This window comes from Schistocerca gregaria, chromosome 3, assembly GCF_023897955.1.
Source record: "Schistocerca gregaria isolate iqSchGreg1 chromosome 3, iqSchGreg1.2, whole genome shotgun sequence".
Classification (NCBI taxonomy): Eukaryota; Metazoa; Arthropoda; class Insecta; order Orthoptera; family Acrididae; genus Schistocerca; species Schistocerca gregaria.
The window spans coordinates 601,105,118-601,124,077 of record NC_064922.1 but is presented as its reverse complement, the minus strand read 5'-3'; the positions used below and the strand labels follow the sequence as shown (position 1 = coordinate 601,124,077).

Below are 18,960 nucleotides of genomic sequence, written 5' to 3'. Positions count from 1 at the left end.
CAAACGAAAAGTTCTTCGAACACCATCAACCATTCCGTCCCGGCGTCGAAAGTACAAAGTATCCTCTTTTTTCTGCAATCCGGGATGCGGACCGTGCCTCAATAGCGCTTTGGCAGCTTTGCCAGAATGCCGATGCAGAGCAACACAGTTTCCCGGCGGGCAGGCTGGTTATACCTGCCACACAGTTTCTGCGCCCCACCCCTGCTTTCCTTATTTCGCGCTGACGCCGTCGCCACAGGACTCTCCCGCGGGTATAATTAGAGGCAGTTCTAATTAACTGCCGACACATTGCTCGATACTTTCTGCCACCCTCGGAGCTGCACAACCAACTTTGCCACAGTTCTCTTCTGCGCGAAGCTTATTTGGCTTATATATTTTTATGGATTTTCCTTAACATCTGCCCATAATGTTAAGTGTACAAGCGACTGTTTTGTGTTCTGCAGAAAACATACCTTTAAACTTATTCCACTACTCACAGCTCGTACATTCCACTTCATGTAGGAACGCTCTCGGGGACATAAATTGTACCTAGCGAAAATTATGCTCCTAGAATCTTGTGTACAGTCACATTTTTCGGATGCAAAAGGTAACTCTTCATAAGGTTACGAGCATCTCAGTGTTTGTTAAATGTCTCTAGGAGGCAGTCATTCGCCCCAAAGAAACACAGTCACAAACTGGGGGGATCTACTTTGAAATTATTCCACTTCATCTGCCGTTCTGTAAACATGAAACGTTTACTTACACATTAGTCTGAAAATCTTCAAAGCCACACCATTCTTGTTAAAGTAAATAGTCATCCAGTAAACATCAGTAAAATGTACTATCCCCAACCTGATATTCACACAATACCACTGACTGTCACTCTGTCACTGGATCGAATTGACAGCACTACGTTCCATTTCCTGAAATGCTGAAATCATGCGGATATCCAAAAACGCATGACTACGTGCCTCGAGCGATTCCACATGAAGCGTTTTCTGACAGCTTCCGATAGCTCTACAACCGAGGTCAGAAGTGTGTTTTCGCTAAAGGTGATTACATTGAAGGCCAGTGAAGGTATGAGATTTTTAATTATAGATTATAGATTAACATATTTTCTCATTTTGTAGTCAGTAGTAATTATCTGAAAAACGCCATAGTAAATTTACTGAAAATCAATTAAAAATAATCTTGCACTGAAAGTAGTAGATACGTAGGCAAAGTCAGTGATTTTGCTGTGTATAACAAAAATATCTAACCAAAGATAATGCGGGCATGGTAGTAACATCGTTGGTGCGCTAGCGCGCTCACACAGAGTTGCAAGCTGAACGTCGAAGAGACAGGAAGACAGCAAATGCGAAAGCGCTCTCTAAACTTAATGTGTGAACTTCGTGGTGATAAATTGTTGGACAATGCTTTGTGAAGATAACGAGCAAGAGTGTGAGCCACAGTAAAAGAGTTATTTTGGAACAATTTCAAAAGTAATAATGGAAGAGGATTGTGTGGCCAGATTTATGCAATTCATCTCGCAAATGGTGCTGCCAAATAATTCTCGTCATCAAATCATCACGCCACGCCTACAGCCACCTCACTTCAAAGTAAGACTGCCAATTTAGAACTTTAGAATTAGCATCCGAACACCATATATATTTAGTTAACTTCAGATTTAGTCAAAGTAAATGATTGTCCCAAATAATCACTACCAACAGCAGTATCATTTCCTACCATGAAATTAATATAGTGTCACAAAAATGAAAAGACGTGCTCTTTAGATTTACGAAAAAGATAACACTACGCCTCAGCCTTTATAACTTAGTCAGTGTAAACTGAAACTCAAAGTTAAACATTGGTGTCTATTAACTTTTTGAGAAAAAGGCTTGATACTCATTTAGATCATTTTGTCTGGCTAGAATATAACACAATTTAATTCAATAGTGGTATGTTGCTTTATGTATTTATCTGTATGTTGTGGGTATCTTGGCTTAAGTACTTTCAGCGTTGCCTGTTTCCGTTGCTGCTGATTGTCACGTATTCAGTGTTCATTTATTGGGATTCATGTAATGAGTTCGGTTTACTGAAAAGAAATGATTAGTGACACTTGCAAACCGCGAGTGCCGTTTCTCCTATAGCGTTATGTGTCACTATTAGTCAATGACTTTTCATTTCAAATTATTAGAAAGTGATCAGTGTAATGTTACATTTCCATACGACCTCTCACGCGTGCATTGTTCTTTATTGTCTACGTAATTTTCAGTAAATATTACGTAAATTCATATTTTTACTCATCAACACTATAACTTTTGGTCAAACACGGTATCATCAAATAGTTTCAGTTTTGCTAAATTTCAATTAAAATCAATAACATTATCGATAATTATACATCTAAACAGGTGTTTATACAATCATACATTTTTCTGCTTTCGGTCGTTACTAGCGCAATATGTTTCCTTGGCATAATAACTTTCAGTTGCACACTTATTCGCATTTTGTTGATGCCTAATTCTTCGGATTATGTGACTTTCCTGAAAATTAAGTAACATTAGGTTACACGTGTCGCATAATTACCGAATCGTGTTTCGTGTTACCATGTGAACGCATATTATTGCCTTGTGTACTGCGTACTGGAGGAAGACAGTTCAGACACGACGACTGACTGTATCAGAATGAGCATGTACCCTGTCGTAAAGCAGCGTCGTCTGTGGGTAACAACATTAGTGAAATTGACTATTCTGCCCAGAGTCCCCACCTGAACCTTATAGAACAACTTTGGGGTGACCCTTAACTTAGAGTTCGCTCCAGACCTCTGCGTTCAACGTTACAACCATCTCTTGTTTCGGCTCCTAAGGAAACTCTCACAGAAAGTGCCCCCAGCAGAGTTCAGGTCGTCAGAAACGCATGAGTCAGCATTCCCCGAAATAAGATTTTGTAATGGGGGTGAGGGTACTTTTGATAGTTTATTCCATGGTCCTTTCCGGGTTCATGCACCCGCTTTAGCAGTACCAGAATTCGTACTCTCAAGTACGACTACTCACCTGTGTTACGCACACCTCAGGTGGCACGGGCGAAGGAATTGTACTCACAAACTACATCACTATGCATATTTTGCTGTAATTTGGGACATATGAAAAATAATGCCAATGTTACTACCTCAATAAACAATAAATACTGCAACTAATCACTTGCAATTCATTATTCACCTACGATTCGTTTTGCAGTTTGATCCTCGGGTGACTCACTTGCAATTCATTATTCACCTACGATTCGTTTTGCAGTTTGATCCTCAGGTGACAAGCGCGTTTCTTTCACATTCTGCATGTGTGTGTGTGTGTGTGTGTGTGTGTGTGTGTGTCTGCGCGTCTAGAATAACCTAAAATGCCTAAAGATACTTATGTTTGTATTTGGTTCATTGCATAACTTTACTACACACTACACTGGAATAGAAGGGAGAACCGATAGAGGTATTCAAAGTACCCTCAGCCACACACCGTCAGGTGGCTTGCGGAGTATGGATGCAGATGTAGAGGTAGACAGCGACTGTGTGACTATAAGTTGTAGCAGAACTACGTTTCACTTATTTCTCATGATACGTAAATAAACTGAACATTTTCATTGTCATTATCGGCCCTTTTTATTGAAAACATCCTGTTTATAATTGTTTTTCTTATTCTCTTACGAAGGTGCTATTCTCCGTTTCCTGTGGTTGCAGTTAACTGTATACGAGCATGATCTTCTCCAAATAAATTATTACACAACTTACTTTTCAGTGTACAACGTAAGTCAGGTACAGTTTCTCGAATCTTACACATCATTGTATTTATACTCTTTGCAGCAGTCGTTTTATTTAACTGATCCATGAACAACTGAATGGTATTTGAGTTACAGAAGTGTTGGTTAGCATAGCGATTTGTTTGCTTCTCAGTGACATTAGAGGGTCTTCCTTTCATATTTATGAACAGCCGTATAAATCTGAATAGGAAAGAAATGCAAAATACCAAGCTGTACCTGGTATAGATTTCTTTTAACTCTGAGTCGGTCTTTACGTAAATTTGTGCGCTTCTTAATCCACGGGTCATACTTTCAAGAATTTCACTTTGATAAAGTGACATATAAACGAAAGGGACAAGCTTCCTGAGACCACTATTTTTCTGTCTACTCACCTGGTTATCCAACGCAGGTCGAAAGAGAAACGTATTTATGTGATCAAGAAAAGAGAATAGCGATATAATTTTAGAAACATCTCAAGATTGAGTCACATTAAAAGGAACAAAATATACGTTTAATTATCTGCTTGGAGAACGGAATTGTCCAATTAATTCCAGTAATATCCGTTCATCCGAAATATAACGATTGACGCTGGAAGCCGTAATTATAGAGAGGGAATTAAAACGAGCGAATAAACTCGTCATGGTTCATGAATATTAGTAGATCTAATTAACACGTACAAGACCGTATCTTCCGCCCTCGATGAAAGCGTCCTTACAAAGCCAATAATAAAAGAAAATCGCAAACCAGTTTGGTTCATCTTGAAACGAAAATTTTTAATAATGTCATTAAGGTATCTCGCGCCATGTAATTACTTTGTCGATGAACATATTTTGACCAATAAATTTTATACATTTTAGAGAAAAGCTGCAGTTCACCTTCATTGATACTCTCATTTTATTCGTTCCATTCCGAGCAAACGCGCGATACTTTAAAAAAATCGTGCTTCCATGTATAAAAGATCTTGTCTTCTGATTACATTGCAAATTAGTTCAGGTGTTAAATATTTGACGTTAAGCATGTAAGCGAGGAAAAGTTAAGAAAATGTTTGAAAGTATGTTTAAAGTTTGATGGAAGTTACTAAGTGCTCTGGATGGATGAATATAGTCTGGGTAATTTGCTCTCTTTGCGTTTCGCTGCCTGTAGGCATATCCACTATTTCTAACTGTAATACTTGTTACTGTGTTAAACCTTTCACTTAAGAGTACACGCTTCGTGAGCAGACTTTTACAACATTTAAAATTTTCAAATTTGAGCAATTATTATGTGAAACATTGTAAAACTTCTTGGTGTGTCGATGTGAATTCGTACACGAACCATGGAACTGCCCACACTCTGTCTGTTAGATTCTAATTGCCCAATGGAATCGGTACTTCAAAAATGACTCTAACAAGGAATTCTAAGGTGGGGAATTACTATACAATTCTACTAAATGACTATTTTTACTCAACCGACAAATAATAATAATAATGTACTAAAGAAACTAAAAGTTACTTCAAATTATTGTAAATACAAAGGGAGGTAAACTGATGATTTACTTTATTAAAAGCAATGACATATCATGAGTACAGTATGAAGCAGTTGGGGGGCGAACTACTGTATCCTAGATGCACATTGTCACTAATAGGAATGTAACCCACCAAATGTTTGTTACTCTGGTGGTTGATTGAACAATAAATGAAAACAATACTATAGTTGGGACCGATATTAAGGCTACTGTGGCAAAGCTACGTCCCTTTTGCGAGCATCAGCTCCCACCCTTCGCCGGAGCTGATGCATGTTCTCACCCATCTGTTGTGGCGGTAAGTCGGCCGTGCATGGTAGCATGTGAATAACGAGAACCTCGCTCGTCACGGCCCCGGCACCGTGAAATCTGATCCACCGTCTAAAGTTAGTCCTCGACTTCTAAAACCAGAGACTTTTCATCATTCAAATCCAAACCAAGAGTGTCCGTTTTCACGTGTCCCTGCTTTCGACTCTTCTGTTTGCTCCGTTCCGGTGTCAACCGCCAATCAGGAGAAATGTTACTGTTTTCGCCAATATCGTGAAAAGATGCCACGTTTAATAAATTCCCGGCACGGAATGTCTCCACACACGGGCGAGTCCGAGCACATCTTCCACTCCAGTTTGCTCTATAAATTACCGTCTGACGTCAGTTGTTTTCTAGAAGTCTGACAAACTTTGCGAGGCTCCTCCTCCCACCGCATAGGCGCAAACATTCCAAGACTCGTGATTTCTCACCATAATTATTACCTGGCAGTCATCACTTGAATCTAACCCCGAAAGCCTTCTATAAACCGAACAATGCCGAATACCGCGAACCTCGTCTTAGCTTGATTGGGATTGTAGTTCGGTGAGCTTTCTTAGGTGGCACCCTGAATCCGGAACAAAGCCTCTGATTGCTGTGTGGTCTCCCCTGTCGTTTCCAGAATTCTCTACGAACTGAGCGGTACTCGCGCTTTCTTAGAATGGAATTACAAACCTAGATCTACAATCAGTTTAATAAAATGCATTCCCTAGCGTTAACAACATCAGATACTTTCAGCAAGGTGAAACTAAAGTCTGCTGGCAATCACTAATCGTGACAAGGAGCAGATGAAATTCGCATCTAAATGGTAGGAGGCAACTCAGACAGCTAGTAAACTTTCAATTTTGAAATAAAATTTTTGTCGCCCCTGAAGCCGTTATGAAGGCAAGCTCCAAAGGGGACCGTGTACCATAAACCGCGAACAATAGATCGTGTCAGTCGTTGGTTCATATACGTAATTTATACCTGCATGGGGGTTTTTGGTCAGGGTACTGAATAGTAGCGGGTGAAATGTCACCGAAGCGATGGAATTACACGACTATGTGTCAGAGATTTAGTTATGTTTGAACAAAGACATGTAGTTTATTAAGTAAATTATGTTGTCGGGAGCAGGGATGTGGAAGACGAAAGGTTAGTGCTTTTAGACGTCGAGACGGAGGATGAGATATCACGGTGTCCGAGTACAGACGAGCGACATTGCGGTTCTTCACGTGCCACCGCACGCGGCCGACTTGCCACCACAGAAGACGTGTGAGAATGTGCATCAGCACCGGCGAAAGGCGGGAGTTGATGTCTGCAAAAGGGACGCAGCTTTGCCAGGCAAAGAGGCACAATGGAAATGTATCAAATGAGAACGTCAGCCTCGGAGGAAAAATTGAGAGTAGGTTTCCCGGTAAGGAGGTAGCAATGCGAAGGGATAGACAACACGCCAGCACTGTGTTAGCTATAACAGTCACAAAGGAGCGTGGCCACGAGGCTAAACAGTTCGTCCTCAGTGACAGAAAAGTTACTCTGTTGCTCGATCAGTCACATGCGTCTGCTTTTCAATAGCAACTATTCAGCAGATATTACTTACTTTTGTTATACCTCGCTTTAAACGGAGCAGATTTTGTAGCACAGAAAATTCTGTAGTAGCAATCGCGTCACTCGCAGATATGCTACCACAGGGCTGTCCAAAGTGTAGGTAGGAGTTAAACTTTCCCAACTAGCAATGCACCGTTAAACAAAATTAGTTTTGATTAGTAGTTCCACGCGACATTAAAGAATTTAATATAAGGGTAGATTAACATCAGAACGTGACTAGCGTTTCGCGTGGAGGATGCTCTTACCACTAGATTTTTTCTTTTATTTTGCAACACGTAATATAGAATATGTAACTTCCTAAATAAGAATTAACCTAATTGAGAATTTTGCAAAAATGTCAACATGCAATATTTATGTTAATGATGAAAATGATTTGTCCGAATTCTTATAAACCATTCTTTATGCACAAATTTAGATATCAAATAGAACACACATGAAGTTCAATATATTACTAAACAATACTTCTGTCTGCATCACATTGCAGGTGTAGTCTCAAAACAGTCTGAATTCTGAGTCTATTTTAACATGTTTTTGCTACACCGTTTTTTTGTCTGTCTATTCGATATAGATTTTATGATATATTTTAAACTTCCTTCTTGGTGAGCTGAGGACTTCAATCTTTCAGCCTATCTCAAAACTGGATAACAATGTAATATTAACTTGCTTTCATATGTAACTTTGCGGTTTCACCCAGCCGCGCGGGGTTAGCCGAGCGGCCTTAGGCGCTGCAGTCATAGACTGTGCGGCTGGTTCCGGCGGAGGTTCGAGTCCTCCCTCGGGCATGGGTGTGTGTGTGTTTATTCTTAGGATAATTTAGGTTAAGTAGTGTGTAAGCTTAGGGAGTGATGACCTTAGCAGTTATGTCCCATAAGATTTCACACACATTTTAACATTTTTTGGTTTCACCCTTTTCCTGTTCCGCTCGCGAATGTTTCGTGGCAAGAACGACTGCTGATAAGCCTTCGTGTTATCTCGAAGCTCGCTAATTTTTACCTTCACGTTCTTATCGCGATATGTATGTTAGAGGAAGTAATATATTCTCAGCATAGGTAGATAGAGAAACGTATTTATGCAGTCATTTTTTGAAATCTTCAGTGGGTAACACCAATTTTTATTAAGAAATCGGATTATCCGGTAAAAGATGGCGTTTGTATGGAACCGTTTTACCCATGCGTGAGGTATGGCAGTGTAATCGACACAAATTCAAATGGGTCAAAAACTGTTGAAATGTGATAGTGGAATGTTCGATACGTTAATCATTTTGTGCCATTCAATTAACAATCTGATGTACGGACGTCGACATGCGTGGTAACTCGCGGGAAGACTCTCGCTGTAGGTTCAAAAAATGGTTCAAATGGCTCTGAGCACTATGGGACTCAACTGCTGTGGTCATCAGTCCCCTAGAACTTAGAACTAATTAAACCTAACTAACCTAAGGACATCACACACATCCATGCCCGAGGCAGGATTCGAACCTGCGACCGCAGCAGTCGCACGGTTCCGGACTGCGCGCCTAGAACCGCGAGACCACCGCGGCCGGCGCTCGCTGTAGGCGCAACATCTGTAGGTGCAATGATGTAGTTCCACCGTGTCGAGCGCGACTGATGCCGTAGTACGAACAACGAACAAAGAAACGGTGGCGCGATTCGGTCGCGGTTCACTTTACTGCAAACATTCAAACCGAAAACATCTCTCATCCTACGTGTGCAACGATGATGACGGCTGCAAAGAGCGTAATTACTACTTCGTACATTGCGTCAAATAGGCATGTAGGGGAAGCTTGACGACGATATGCGAACCTGCTCCCTGAGACTGAACTTCCTTCAACAACGACCCTTTGTGCTATTATCCAACAGTTTACTGTAGCTGGGAGTGTTCAGCCTACACGAGGAATCCGACCACGGCCTGCGATGAACTAAAATGCTGCAGTGGATGCTACATAGCATCACATTGATGATGATGAGGTTTCACACTCCGAGGAGCATAGGGGACGATGCAGGAGACCGGCACAGCCGACTAGGCAAGGTCCTTGCGGTCTTGGTTTGCCATTGCCTTCCTCTGACCGTAAGGAGGATGACTGATGATGAACAATAACACCCAGTTATCTCGAGACAGGGAAAATCTCTGACCCCGCCGGGAATCGAACCCGGGACCCCGTGCGCGGTAAGCGAGAACGCTACCGCAAGACCAACACATCTCACATTATTTCGCGGCAAATCTTATGAGGTGCAGAAATTTTGCTGCGACGTTTGCTGCGAATAATGTCTGAAGCAAAATACCATACGTGTCCGTGCATCATGCCCCAAGTGAGGCCGACTTTCAAGGCCACTTGCACTTTTGCAATTGGATAAAACAACTAGCATCCAATGATGATTTTCATTCACGGATGCTTATCTCTGATGAAGCAACGTTTACGAATCACGGCCACGTGAATCGACATAATATGTATCACTGGGCAATGAAGAATGTTCACTGGTTAAGGTAAGTCGAGCTTCAACGCCCCTCGCGTCTCAGTGTTTGGTACCCCGATAATTGACCCATATTTCATAGACGATAACATGAATGGTCAAATGTGTGGCGACTTTTTAGATAATATTTTGCTAATGTTACAGGAAGATGTTCCACTTGAAACAGGCATGGATTTGTAGTTCCAACATGAAGGCTGTCCATTGCATTATTCATTGGATATGTCGTGAACTTCTGAATCGACACTATCCTGGCCGATGGATAGGACGAGGGGGTCCTCATGAGCGCTGCGCTCTCACCCGATTTGACGCCTACAGATTCTTTCCTGTGAGTAACGCTAAAAGGAAAGTTCAGTCCCACCGAAAATGGGGCCGTGAATTATCACTGAAGGGGCAAACATTAGCGAAGGATTCCATGTTTACCGTAGTAAACGCACACCGTATCGAACAGTTGTTTGCCGCCCGAGCGGTTTTAGGCGCTACGGTCGTAGGTTCGAATCCTGCCTCGGGCATGGATGGACGTGATATCCTTAGGTTAGTTGGGTTTAAGTAGTTCTACGTTCTAGGGGACTGATGACCTCAGATGTTAAGTGCTATAGTGCTCAGAGACAGTTTTGAAGAGTTGTTTCAGTAAAATAAGAAGATTCGTGAGCGGCAAGGGTACACGCTTGAGACAGCACCCCGATGGTGAGAGACAAGGGAACTCACCCAAAACAAGCACTCCGCCATTAAGAAAGCATGACGAAGGGAACGAAACACTACTCTGCCACCGTCGTTGTGCCTGGGTGTCGCTACATGTAGTTGTTACCGGTACTGCATTTATAAACAAAAACTGACTACCTATGCCAACCATTTACCATTTCGGCGTAATCTTTGAAAGTAATCACACCAATAATGTGGAGACGGTAACGTGTAATGTTATGGAAAATAACCTTGGTTTGCTATAAGACTCGGGTGTCGCATTATAGAATGTAGGAATACCGCCCTTCTACCTGATTGCCATCCTGAGATACTATCAACTTTCAAGAGGTTGTAATCCATTTTGATTTTTGTCGATTAAAGCGCCGTCTATCCGGCAATGATAAAATTGTTCCATACAAAAGTTACCATCCAAATTACAGTGTATGTATGTATGAATTATTAGCTGGCAACTATAAATCGGCACTGTAATAGAAATAGCCGCATCGCAAACCAATAAAGCACTGAATATTTATAACATGACAGCTATTTGGATTTCTCTACTTTTAATGTCTCTACACGATATATATCGCGATGCGGGGCCTTCAAGAATACAAAAATTTTATGATGATACGCTATACGCTGTCTCTGCAATGCACTTTAAAGCAACAGTATTAATTAAATACAAAAAATTACTATCAGATATATTATTAGATGTATGTGTTTATATGTTTCTAATGACGAAATTACTTTTGTATCCGGCAGCGACTGAAACATACAGCGTTGCGTTACGCTGCAGCTGGCCCAGGATACGGCGTGTTTCGACGGTGGCGTTGAGGTAGCGCAGAATGCATCTCGGCCACCTGGCGCGGACTCGGGAAAGCCGCGGCAGCTCTTCCGGAAGAGGTCACGTGGCGCGTTGCTGATGAGGCAACACCTCCTCCCCCCCCCCCCCGGCCTCCCCACCCACCACCCCCCACCCCCACCACCACCTAGTAACCACTCTGCGCATTCCTCACGCAACGCTTCTTTAATTACGCGACGTACTGCGGCTGTAGCAGCACTCCGTGGCTGTGACTGGATTTCAAATCTGCGCGACAGTCTACGAACCACCTGACCTCCTGACATATCCCTCATTCAGCGACACAGAACAATAATGTATTTTCATCTGTCTCGTCCTGATAGAAAAGTGAAGATGTAATTATGTTCCTCGTACAGAAAATAATTCAGATTTTTTTACATCAGGTTGTTTTTCCAAACGTTATCTTGCTACTTGGGGAGCAAAATAACTGATGATGGTCAAAGTACAGAGGATATAAAATGTAGACTGGCAATGGGAAGGAAAGCATTTCTCAAGAAAAGAAATTTGTTAACATCGAGTATAGATTTAAGTGTCAGGAAGTCATTTCTGAAAGTATTTGTATGGAGTGTAGCCTTGTATGGTAGTGAAACATGGACGATAAATAGTTTGGACAAAAAGAGAATAGAAGCTTTCGAAATGTGGTGCTACAGAAGAATGCTGAAGATTAGATGGGTAGATCACATAACTAATGAGGAAGTATTGAATAGGATTGGGGAGAAGAGACGTTTGTGGCACAACTTGACAAGAAGAAGGGATCGGTTGGTAGGACATGTTCTGAGGCATCAAGGGATCACCAATTTAATATTGGTGGGCAGCGTGGAGGGTAAAAATCGTAGAGGGAGACCAAGAGATGAATACAGTAAGGAGATTCAGAAGGATGTAGGTTGCAGTAGGTACTGGGAGATGAAGCAACTTGCACAGGATAGAGTAGCATGGAGAGCTGCATCAAACCAGTCTCAGGACTGAAGACCACAACAACAATATCTTAAACATTTAAAATAAAATGCCTCCCGGCTGTGAAGGGAAACTACGTTCCAAAGAATACAATCATAGATCTGTTCATTTTCATTTAGCTGATTAACTACTCATTACATTTCGACCATTACCTTGGAATACTCCTCTTTAAAGTCAAAACAGGAATTGATACTATGTATCACCAGTCAAGGTGACAAGGTCTCTTTAATATTTTTATACATCCAAGAGCTGAACCAGAAAAATAATTAGTAAATATTAAAAACAATAAAAATCTGGAGGTAATGCCAATTGTGGGGCATAAAGTCATTCGAGGTGAGGAGAGAGAAAAGGTGCCTGCACATAGTTGCGTTTCATTACAAGTATTTAAAGCTTCAGGAAAATTTGTAAGGAAAGGAACTTGCAAAGCCACTTACAGAAGTTTGTGTAGGAAGAATTATTCCGTAAGCTATCACAAAGCAAAAGGAAATAAAACAGAGTTGACATAGCATACTATAGTTCTACCGCCGTCTTTTCCGTAATGTGTAACATGTCAACTGTAATTATCACCAGGCACATAAGAAAGAAATTCAAAGAAGCAAGCTAAGTCTTGAAGTAGCTATGACATTAAAGGCAACTTGCAAGTAGTGAAAGAAATTATGCAATGGTCATAAAAGTACGAACAACTAACTTGCCTTGATGTATTTTGAGAAAAGACATGACAGAGTTAAAATGGTTCAAATGGCTCTGAGCACTATAGGACTCAACTGCTGTGGTCATTAGTCCCCTAGAACTTAGAACTACTTAAACCTAACTAACCTAAGGACATCACACACATCCATGCCCGAGGCAGGATTCGAACCTGCGACCGTAGCAGTCTCACGGTTCCGGACTGCGCGCCTAGAACCGCGAGACCACCGCGGCCGGCCATGACAGAGTTAAAGAATACTAACAGCCGCGAGAAAAGATGCATTCAATAACCAAATAAGATATACTGAAGAATATATACTTTGTGATACAGATTTCGCTTGACCCTCCAGGTTAGCCGAGAGCGCTAACGATCCGCCTCCTCGACTCGGGTAGGCCTGCCAGCCCCGGATCGAATTCGCCCGGGAGATTAACGACGAGAGCCGGTGTGCCAGCCAGCCTGGAAGTGGTTTTTAGGCGGTTTTCCACATCCCACAAAGTGTGTAATACCGTGCTGGTCCCCGCGTCCCGCCTCAGTTACATGACTAGCAGACATCTGAAAACGTTCGCACTACTTCATGGCTTACACTAGACGCAGACAGTTGGGGTTCATTACTTTGGTCCCGGGGGTACGGGGTGGCGACAGCAAGGGCTTCTGGCCACCCGCTGCCACTTACATATTCTTAATAACAGAGCCGACCCCACATGTCAGTGGGACAAATGCCTCAGAAAATGATGTTAATGAAACAGACTTCGTTTGGCGGGTCAATAACACAACACATCAGCAGGAGTAAAATAACGTGCCTCAGAGTAGAACAGCAAAGATACAGATGAGGTGCAACAGATTGATTATTCTTCGTGAACTAAATAGGTTCTAAACCGCAGTCATAGTGCTTCTAAAGCGCAAATCTGCACTCAGGATGTGCTACAAGTTTTGAATCCTGGAAGTGAGACATGTAGTTTTAAAGCTAAAACCATTCCACAACTAAGCGCCAATGAAGATATGTACGCTATGAAGACCACGGACAGATAAAAAAAAAAGTTGAGGAATGAACTTACTGACTGTAGTAGACGATGTAATTATGATTTTGATGAAAATGAAGTCGACGTGGATAAGACATGTAGACAGGTAAACGTACTGTAAGTGGATGCATGAGATTCTGCTGTATTTTGCGGCCGGCCGGACTGGCCGAGCGGTTCTCGGTGATACAGTCTCGAACCGTGTGATTGCTACTGTCGCAGGTTCGAATTCTGCCTTGGGCATGGATGTGTGTGATGTCCTTAGGTTAGTTAGGTTTAAGTAGTTCTAAGGTCTAGAGGACTGATCACCTAAGATGTTATGTCCCATAGTGCTCAGAGCCATTTGAACCAAGTTAAGTCCCATAAGATTTCACACACATTTGAACATTTTTGAACGTTGTCAGACTGGGTAATTTGTGCTATAGATGTCAAGGCTATGGAGTACAATTTAAACAACACTTTTACGGATGAGAATGGTTGAAGACAGCAAGGCCTGAGAAATGTGGAGGAGGATTTCGTCCAGCGGTAAATGTCATATATATGATAATGATAATGAAGGTGACTATGGTAATGATGAATGACGAGTATTACTGTCATACTGTCTGACAAAAGAAGGAAGAGACAGAACAGCAGATTTGGCGTCTCTAGTTGTAATCGAACATTATTTCTCGAATGTGTTTCCCCTGTATTTCAAGAGGGCAGTGCTAATTCACATTATCAAAAAAAATTTAAAAATCCGTCATTACAGTTTGTGGATCAATAGGGAAAATTATGAAAAATAAAAGTTACTAAATTTATGAGGTCACCCAGGGATGAGAAAAACTATACATAGGCCCTGTGAATTTAGTTTTGTCCGAGGAGGAGCTTTGTTTTTTCATTGGAAAAGTAGCCCAGTAACATGACTCAATTTGGATATGTGAAACTCTTCAATTACGTTATGGAGAAACTATTATGAACACTCTATAACACGGAATTTCAGCGATACAACAGCAACAAGACGTAGGGCCGTAGGCAATACCAATTAACTTAAATTTGTCCTGTTAGGGACTGAGATAAGAGTCCAAAAAACTGTATAATGAGCTACTCCTGCAAACCTCGTATGTCTGACATTCTTAAATTCAGTGGCAGCAGGACAAAAATCTATTACTTTGGTGTATCAAATCAATGACATTCTGGAATTAAATACGTCGTTTTAAAACTTTGTGATAAGCTATTGAAGTAAATAAAACGTGTAGCAGACTGGTAAACTAAGATGGCAAACGGATTAAAATTGTTTGCCGTTTTGTAGTGCATACGAACATCTTGAAGAGTCTAAAGGAAGAGTCAGAACGTGGGCTACGGAGAAATGACACTTCTAATACACAGGGCTGTGTCTTGCATGAAGAGTATTTACCAGGTATCAGCTCGAGCGCTTTGATCCTGATCAAGTCATGATGACTATGGACTAACGATTTTCTACATACTCCTGACGGATGAGACTGTGTTCCGCTACGAGAGTCGAATTTTGACCTTTGTGTTTTGCATGAAATGACCTTACCAGTTCAGCCATGCAGGTAGAGCTCATCTCCACAGTTTGGTTTTCTATACGTCTCTGGAGCTATCCCGATCCACCAAGGTGATGACAATAGTATAACTCCCAGTAACCTCTAGACACAGGAGCGGCTTCTATCGACTGTAGTCCTAATAATACACGATGTTTTAATTAAACCCGGTAAGTGAATACAAATAACTGCCATTCATGGTTGTTTCCATCCAAACATTTAATGATGGCCCATTTGGGAACGTAGTTTTATTCAGTCACAAAATTTCAGTTGAGTTCATACATTACTACAGATGAAAGATTGTATCTGACAATGACTTTGTCCTGTAAGAGGAAGAAAGAATAATAGGAATGTAAGTTATTTGCAAACCTGACACTTACTGCACTGCATAGTGTTGAAGAGGTAACAGATTTAGACAATAGTAAAAGTGCCTCAATGTACAATTTACTGATCAGTGACCCTAATCCCTCCGCACAGTACTAGTAGTACTATATGTGTTACCTTTTTTTGCTGTGTGCCTGTTTGTACTGGACTTCATGAACTCTTACACTGAGGCGATAAATGTCATGGGATAGCGATATGCAAACATAAAGCTGCCGGTAGTGTCGTGTTCATAACGTATGAAAGGGCAGTCCATTGATGGAAATGTCGTTTGTACTCAGGCGATTCATGCGGAAAGGTTTCCGACGTGATTATGGCCGCAACACGGGAATTAACAGACTCTGAACGCAGAATGCTAGTTGAAGCTAGACCCATGGTACATTTCATTTCGGAAATCGTTAGGGGATTCAATAGTTCGCAGTGTTAAGAGTGGGCCGAGAATACCACATTATAAGTATTGCCTCTCACCACGTATAGCGCAGTAGCCGGTGGCCTTCACTTAACTACAGAGAGCAACGGCATTTTCGTAGAGCTGTCAGTGCTAACAGACGATCAACACTGCTTGAAATAAGCTCAAAAATCAATGTGGAACTTGTGAAGAACGTATCTGTCAAGACTCTGCAGCGAAATCTGCCGTTAACGGACGATGGCAGTAGACGACCGACGCGAGTGCCCTTGTTAACAGATCGATATCATCTGCAATGCCTCTCCTGGGCTCGTGCCCACGTCGGTTGGACCCCAGAGGAGTAGAAAACTGTGACCGGGGTAGCTGAGTCCCGATTTCATTTGGTAAGAGCTGATGGTGGGGATCCGAATGTGGCACAGACACCGCGGAGCCACGCACCCAAGTTGACGGCAGGACACTGTGCACACTGGTGGTGACTCCATAGTGATGTGGGCTACGATAACATAAGACCGACTGGGTCCTCTAGCCCAACTGCACCGATCAATGACTGAAAATGATTATGTTCAGCTAGTTGGAGAGCATTTGCTGCTATTTGTGTTTCTCATGTTTCCAAACAACAATGGCAATTTTATGGATGACAATGCACCCTGTCACCATGCCACAGTTGTTCGCGATTCGTTTGGAGAACACTTTGGACAGCTAGAGAGAATGATTTGGCCAGCCAGATCGCCCGCCAATATATCTCATCGACAATGTGTGGGACATAGAGTGTTCAGTTTGTGCACCAAATCTTGCGCGGCCAACACTTCCGCAATTATGAACGGTTATAGAGACAGCATGTCTCAACATTTCTGCGGTTGAATTCCAACGACATGTCGAGTCCATACACTACGCCGTGCAAAAGGAGGCTGACAAGGTATTAGGTGGTATCCGATGACTTCTGTAACCTCAGCGTAGTGACGGCCAGTGAAAGAAATGCAGTGATGCTAAATAGCAGTGTTATACACTTAAGGAAGGTACAAGAGCACTTGAGGAATGTACAAGCTATTTCACAAACACTGGTAACAGAACTTTCTACAAGAGCCATGTAATAATGATCGATCACTTAGTTTCAAGACGTACATGAGACTTCAATTATTAGTCCAGTGAAACTGTCAGAAAAAAAGCCTGTACCTTGCTAAAGGTGGGGTACAAGATTTTACTTTTTCATTCGTTCATATTGTTGGAGAGGTTAGAAAACAAAGTTTTGCCAACAAAATTTCTCTTGTGAAAACTTTCTGCAGTCAAAAAACTTCGAAAATTTCGGACTTTTTTCAGTTTTTTCTAAATTTCTGTTTCATTTGCTTCTATCGCTTTGACGTCTATTCTCTTTTTTAAAGAGCACATAATTCTCTACAAATTTGATTCTTACCATTTCTTTCTACTCCCAGCATAAGGCGCTACAGGGCCTAAAAAATTCGAAATTTTTAAAATTCCGAGCAAAGTGGCAAATTACCTAATTTTGGACACTGTTATTTCAGTTTCTATTTGTGTAGTATAAACATATTACTCATCATGTTATTCATTGGAATTTACCATCTCACTCTGCTGCAGGGCCAGGACAAACAGCATCTTACTCAGTAACTACGAACATATTCACGTCGAATTGCGTGAAGTTTGTGTTGCAATACGTAATACGATTGCATGCAGGTGCTGTCCATTTCCTACAGTTGATTGACGTTAATGATCACTTATAAGAAAAAGTATGTAGGAATTGTTCTTTAGGGGACAAAAGCGTATTTATTCTTTGGTGGGCGGAAGGCGATTATCTCTGGTGATTGTTCACAACGCGCTGACAGCTGTTAGCACACAACAATTAGGGTCCTACAGTTTCGAGTCGCTTCCATTCAGTATGTGTTGTGGAGCTGAAAATGAGTATGTATGGCATGAATTTGTGTTTCATTTGCGAAAAAACTGTGCCACGTCTGCCACAAGAAGCAAACTGAGTCTTGCACAGTTGCCACCTACACAAGATGCTGCACAACATCATTCGTTGCGCACTTACCAACAAGTGCAAATATTGGATGGGAAACTGGAAACCTCCTGAGAAATGGGGCTGGAATCACAGTGACCACGGACCAATACCCGTTATAATGAGCCAAGATCCAGCACATGAAGCACTTCTTCACATTGTTTCATGCTCATGCAAGCTGAACTGTGGTGGAGCGTGCTCCTGCAGAAACGCGAGTTTGAAATGTTCTTCAATTTGCAAGAAATGTATTGGGGTCAACTGTGAAAACGAGTCAAAATTTTTATATGAAGGCAGTGAAGAAGATGTTATGGAGGATGTTGAGGAGACCGCTGACGAAATCAACGAACTTGCTGACGCTGACTCGCTATTTAAAGAAGAGGTCAACCTGGAATCAACTCTATGTGCAGACTCTGAATCCGTAACTCAAGTTATTTCTGGTGACACTGAGGAACCTGGCTCATCAAAACGATGGAAGCGATGCTCATATCTGTCTCAAGTGCGCTAAAGTGCGATATTATAAGTATTACACACCCAGAACTGTCAAAATTTTTTAGTAACTGACAATGCATTTTAATTGTAATAGAGATACTTATTTTTAATGTAAACTGTGTGGCTTTTATACACAAGAATAATTACCTACCTAATTAGGTTACCTATTGCAGCTAATAATCGTTCAGTTTCCTGAGACCATTTATTTTGTGTGTGTGTGTGTGTGTGTGTGTGTGTGTGTGTGTGTGTGTGTGTGTGTGTGTATGTCTCTTAATGATGTATTTTTATTTTTATAGTTTTACAAATACCAGGGCTGAGGTGGGCCACAGTGAACTTC

At 41.6% G+C, this 18,960-nt stretch overlaps 1 protein-coding gene across 1 annotated transcript in view; it reads left to right on the top strand.

Annotated features, from left to right (window-relative positions):
* The first annotated feature begins 1,259 nt into the window (after positions 1-1,259).
* Positions 1,260-18,960, top strand: part of LOC126355491 (octopamine receptor Oamb-like) — an 879,391-nt gene continuing 861,690 nt past the window's right edge. Inside the window, exon 1 of the mRNA XM_050005808.1 lies at positions 1,260-1,577. The gene's annotated coding sequence lies outside the window, so the exon portion shown is untranslated. The remainder of the gene's footprint in view (positions 1,578-18,960) is intronic.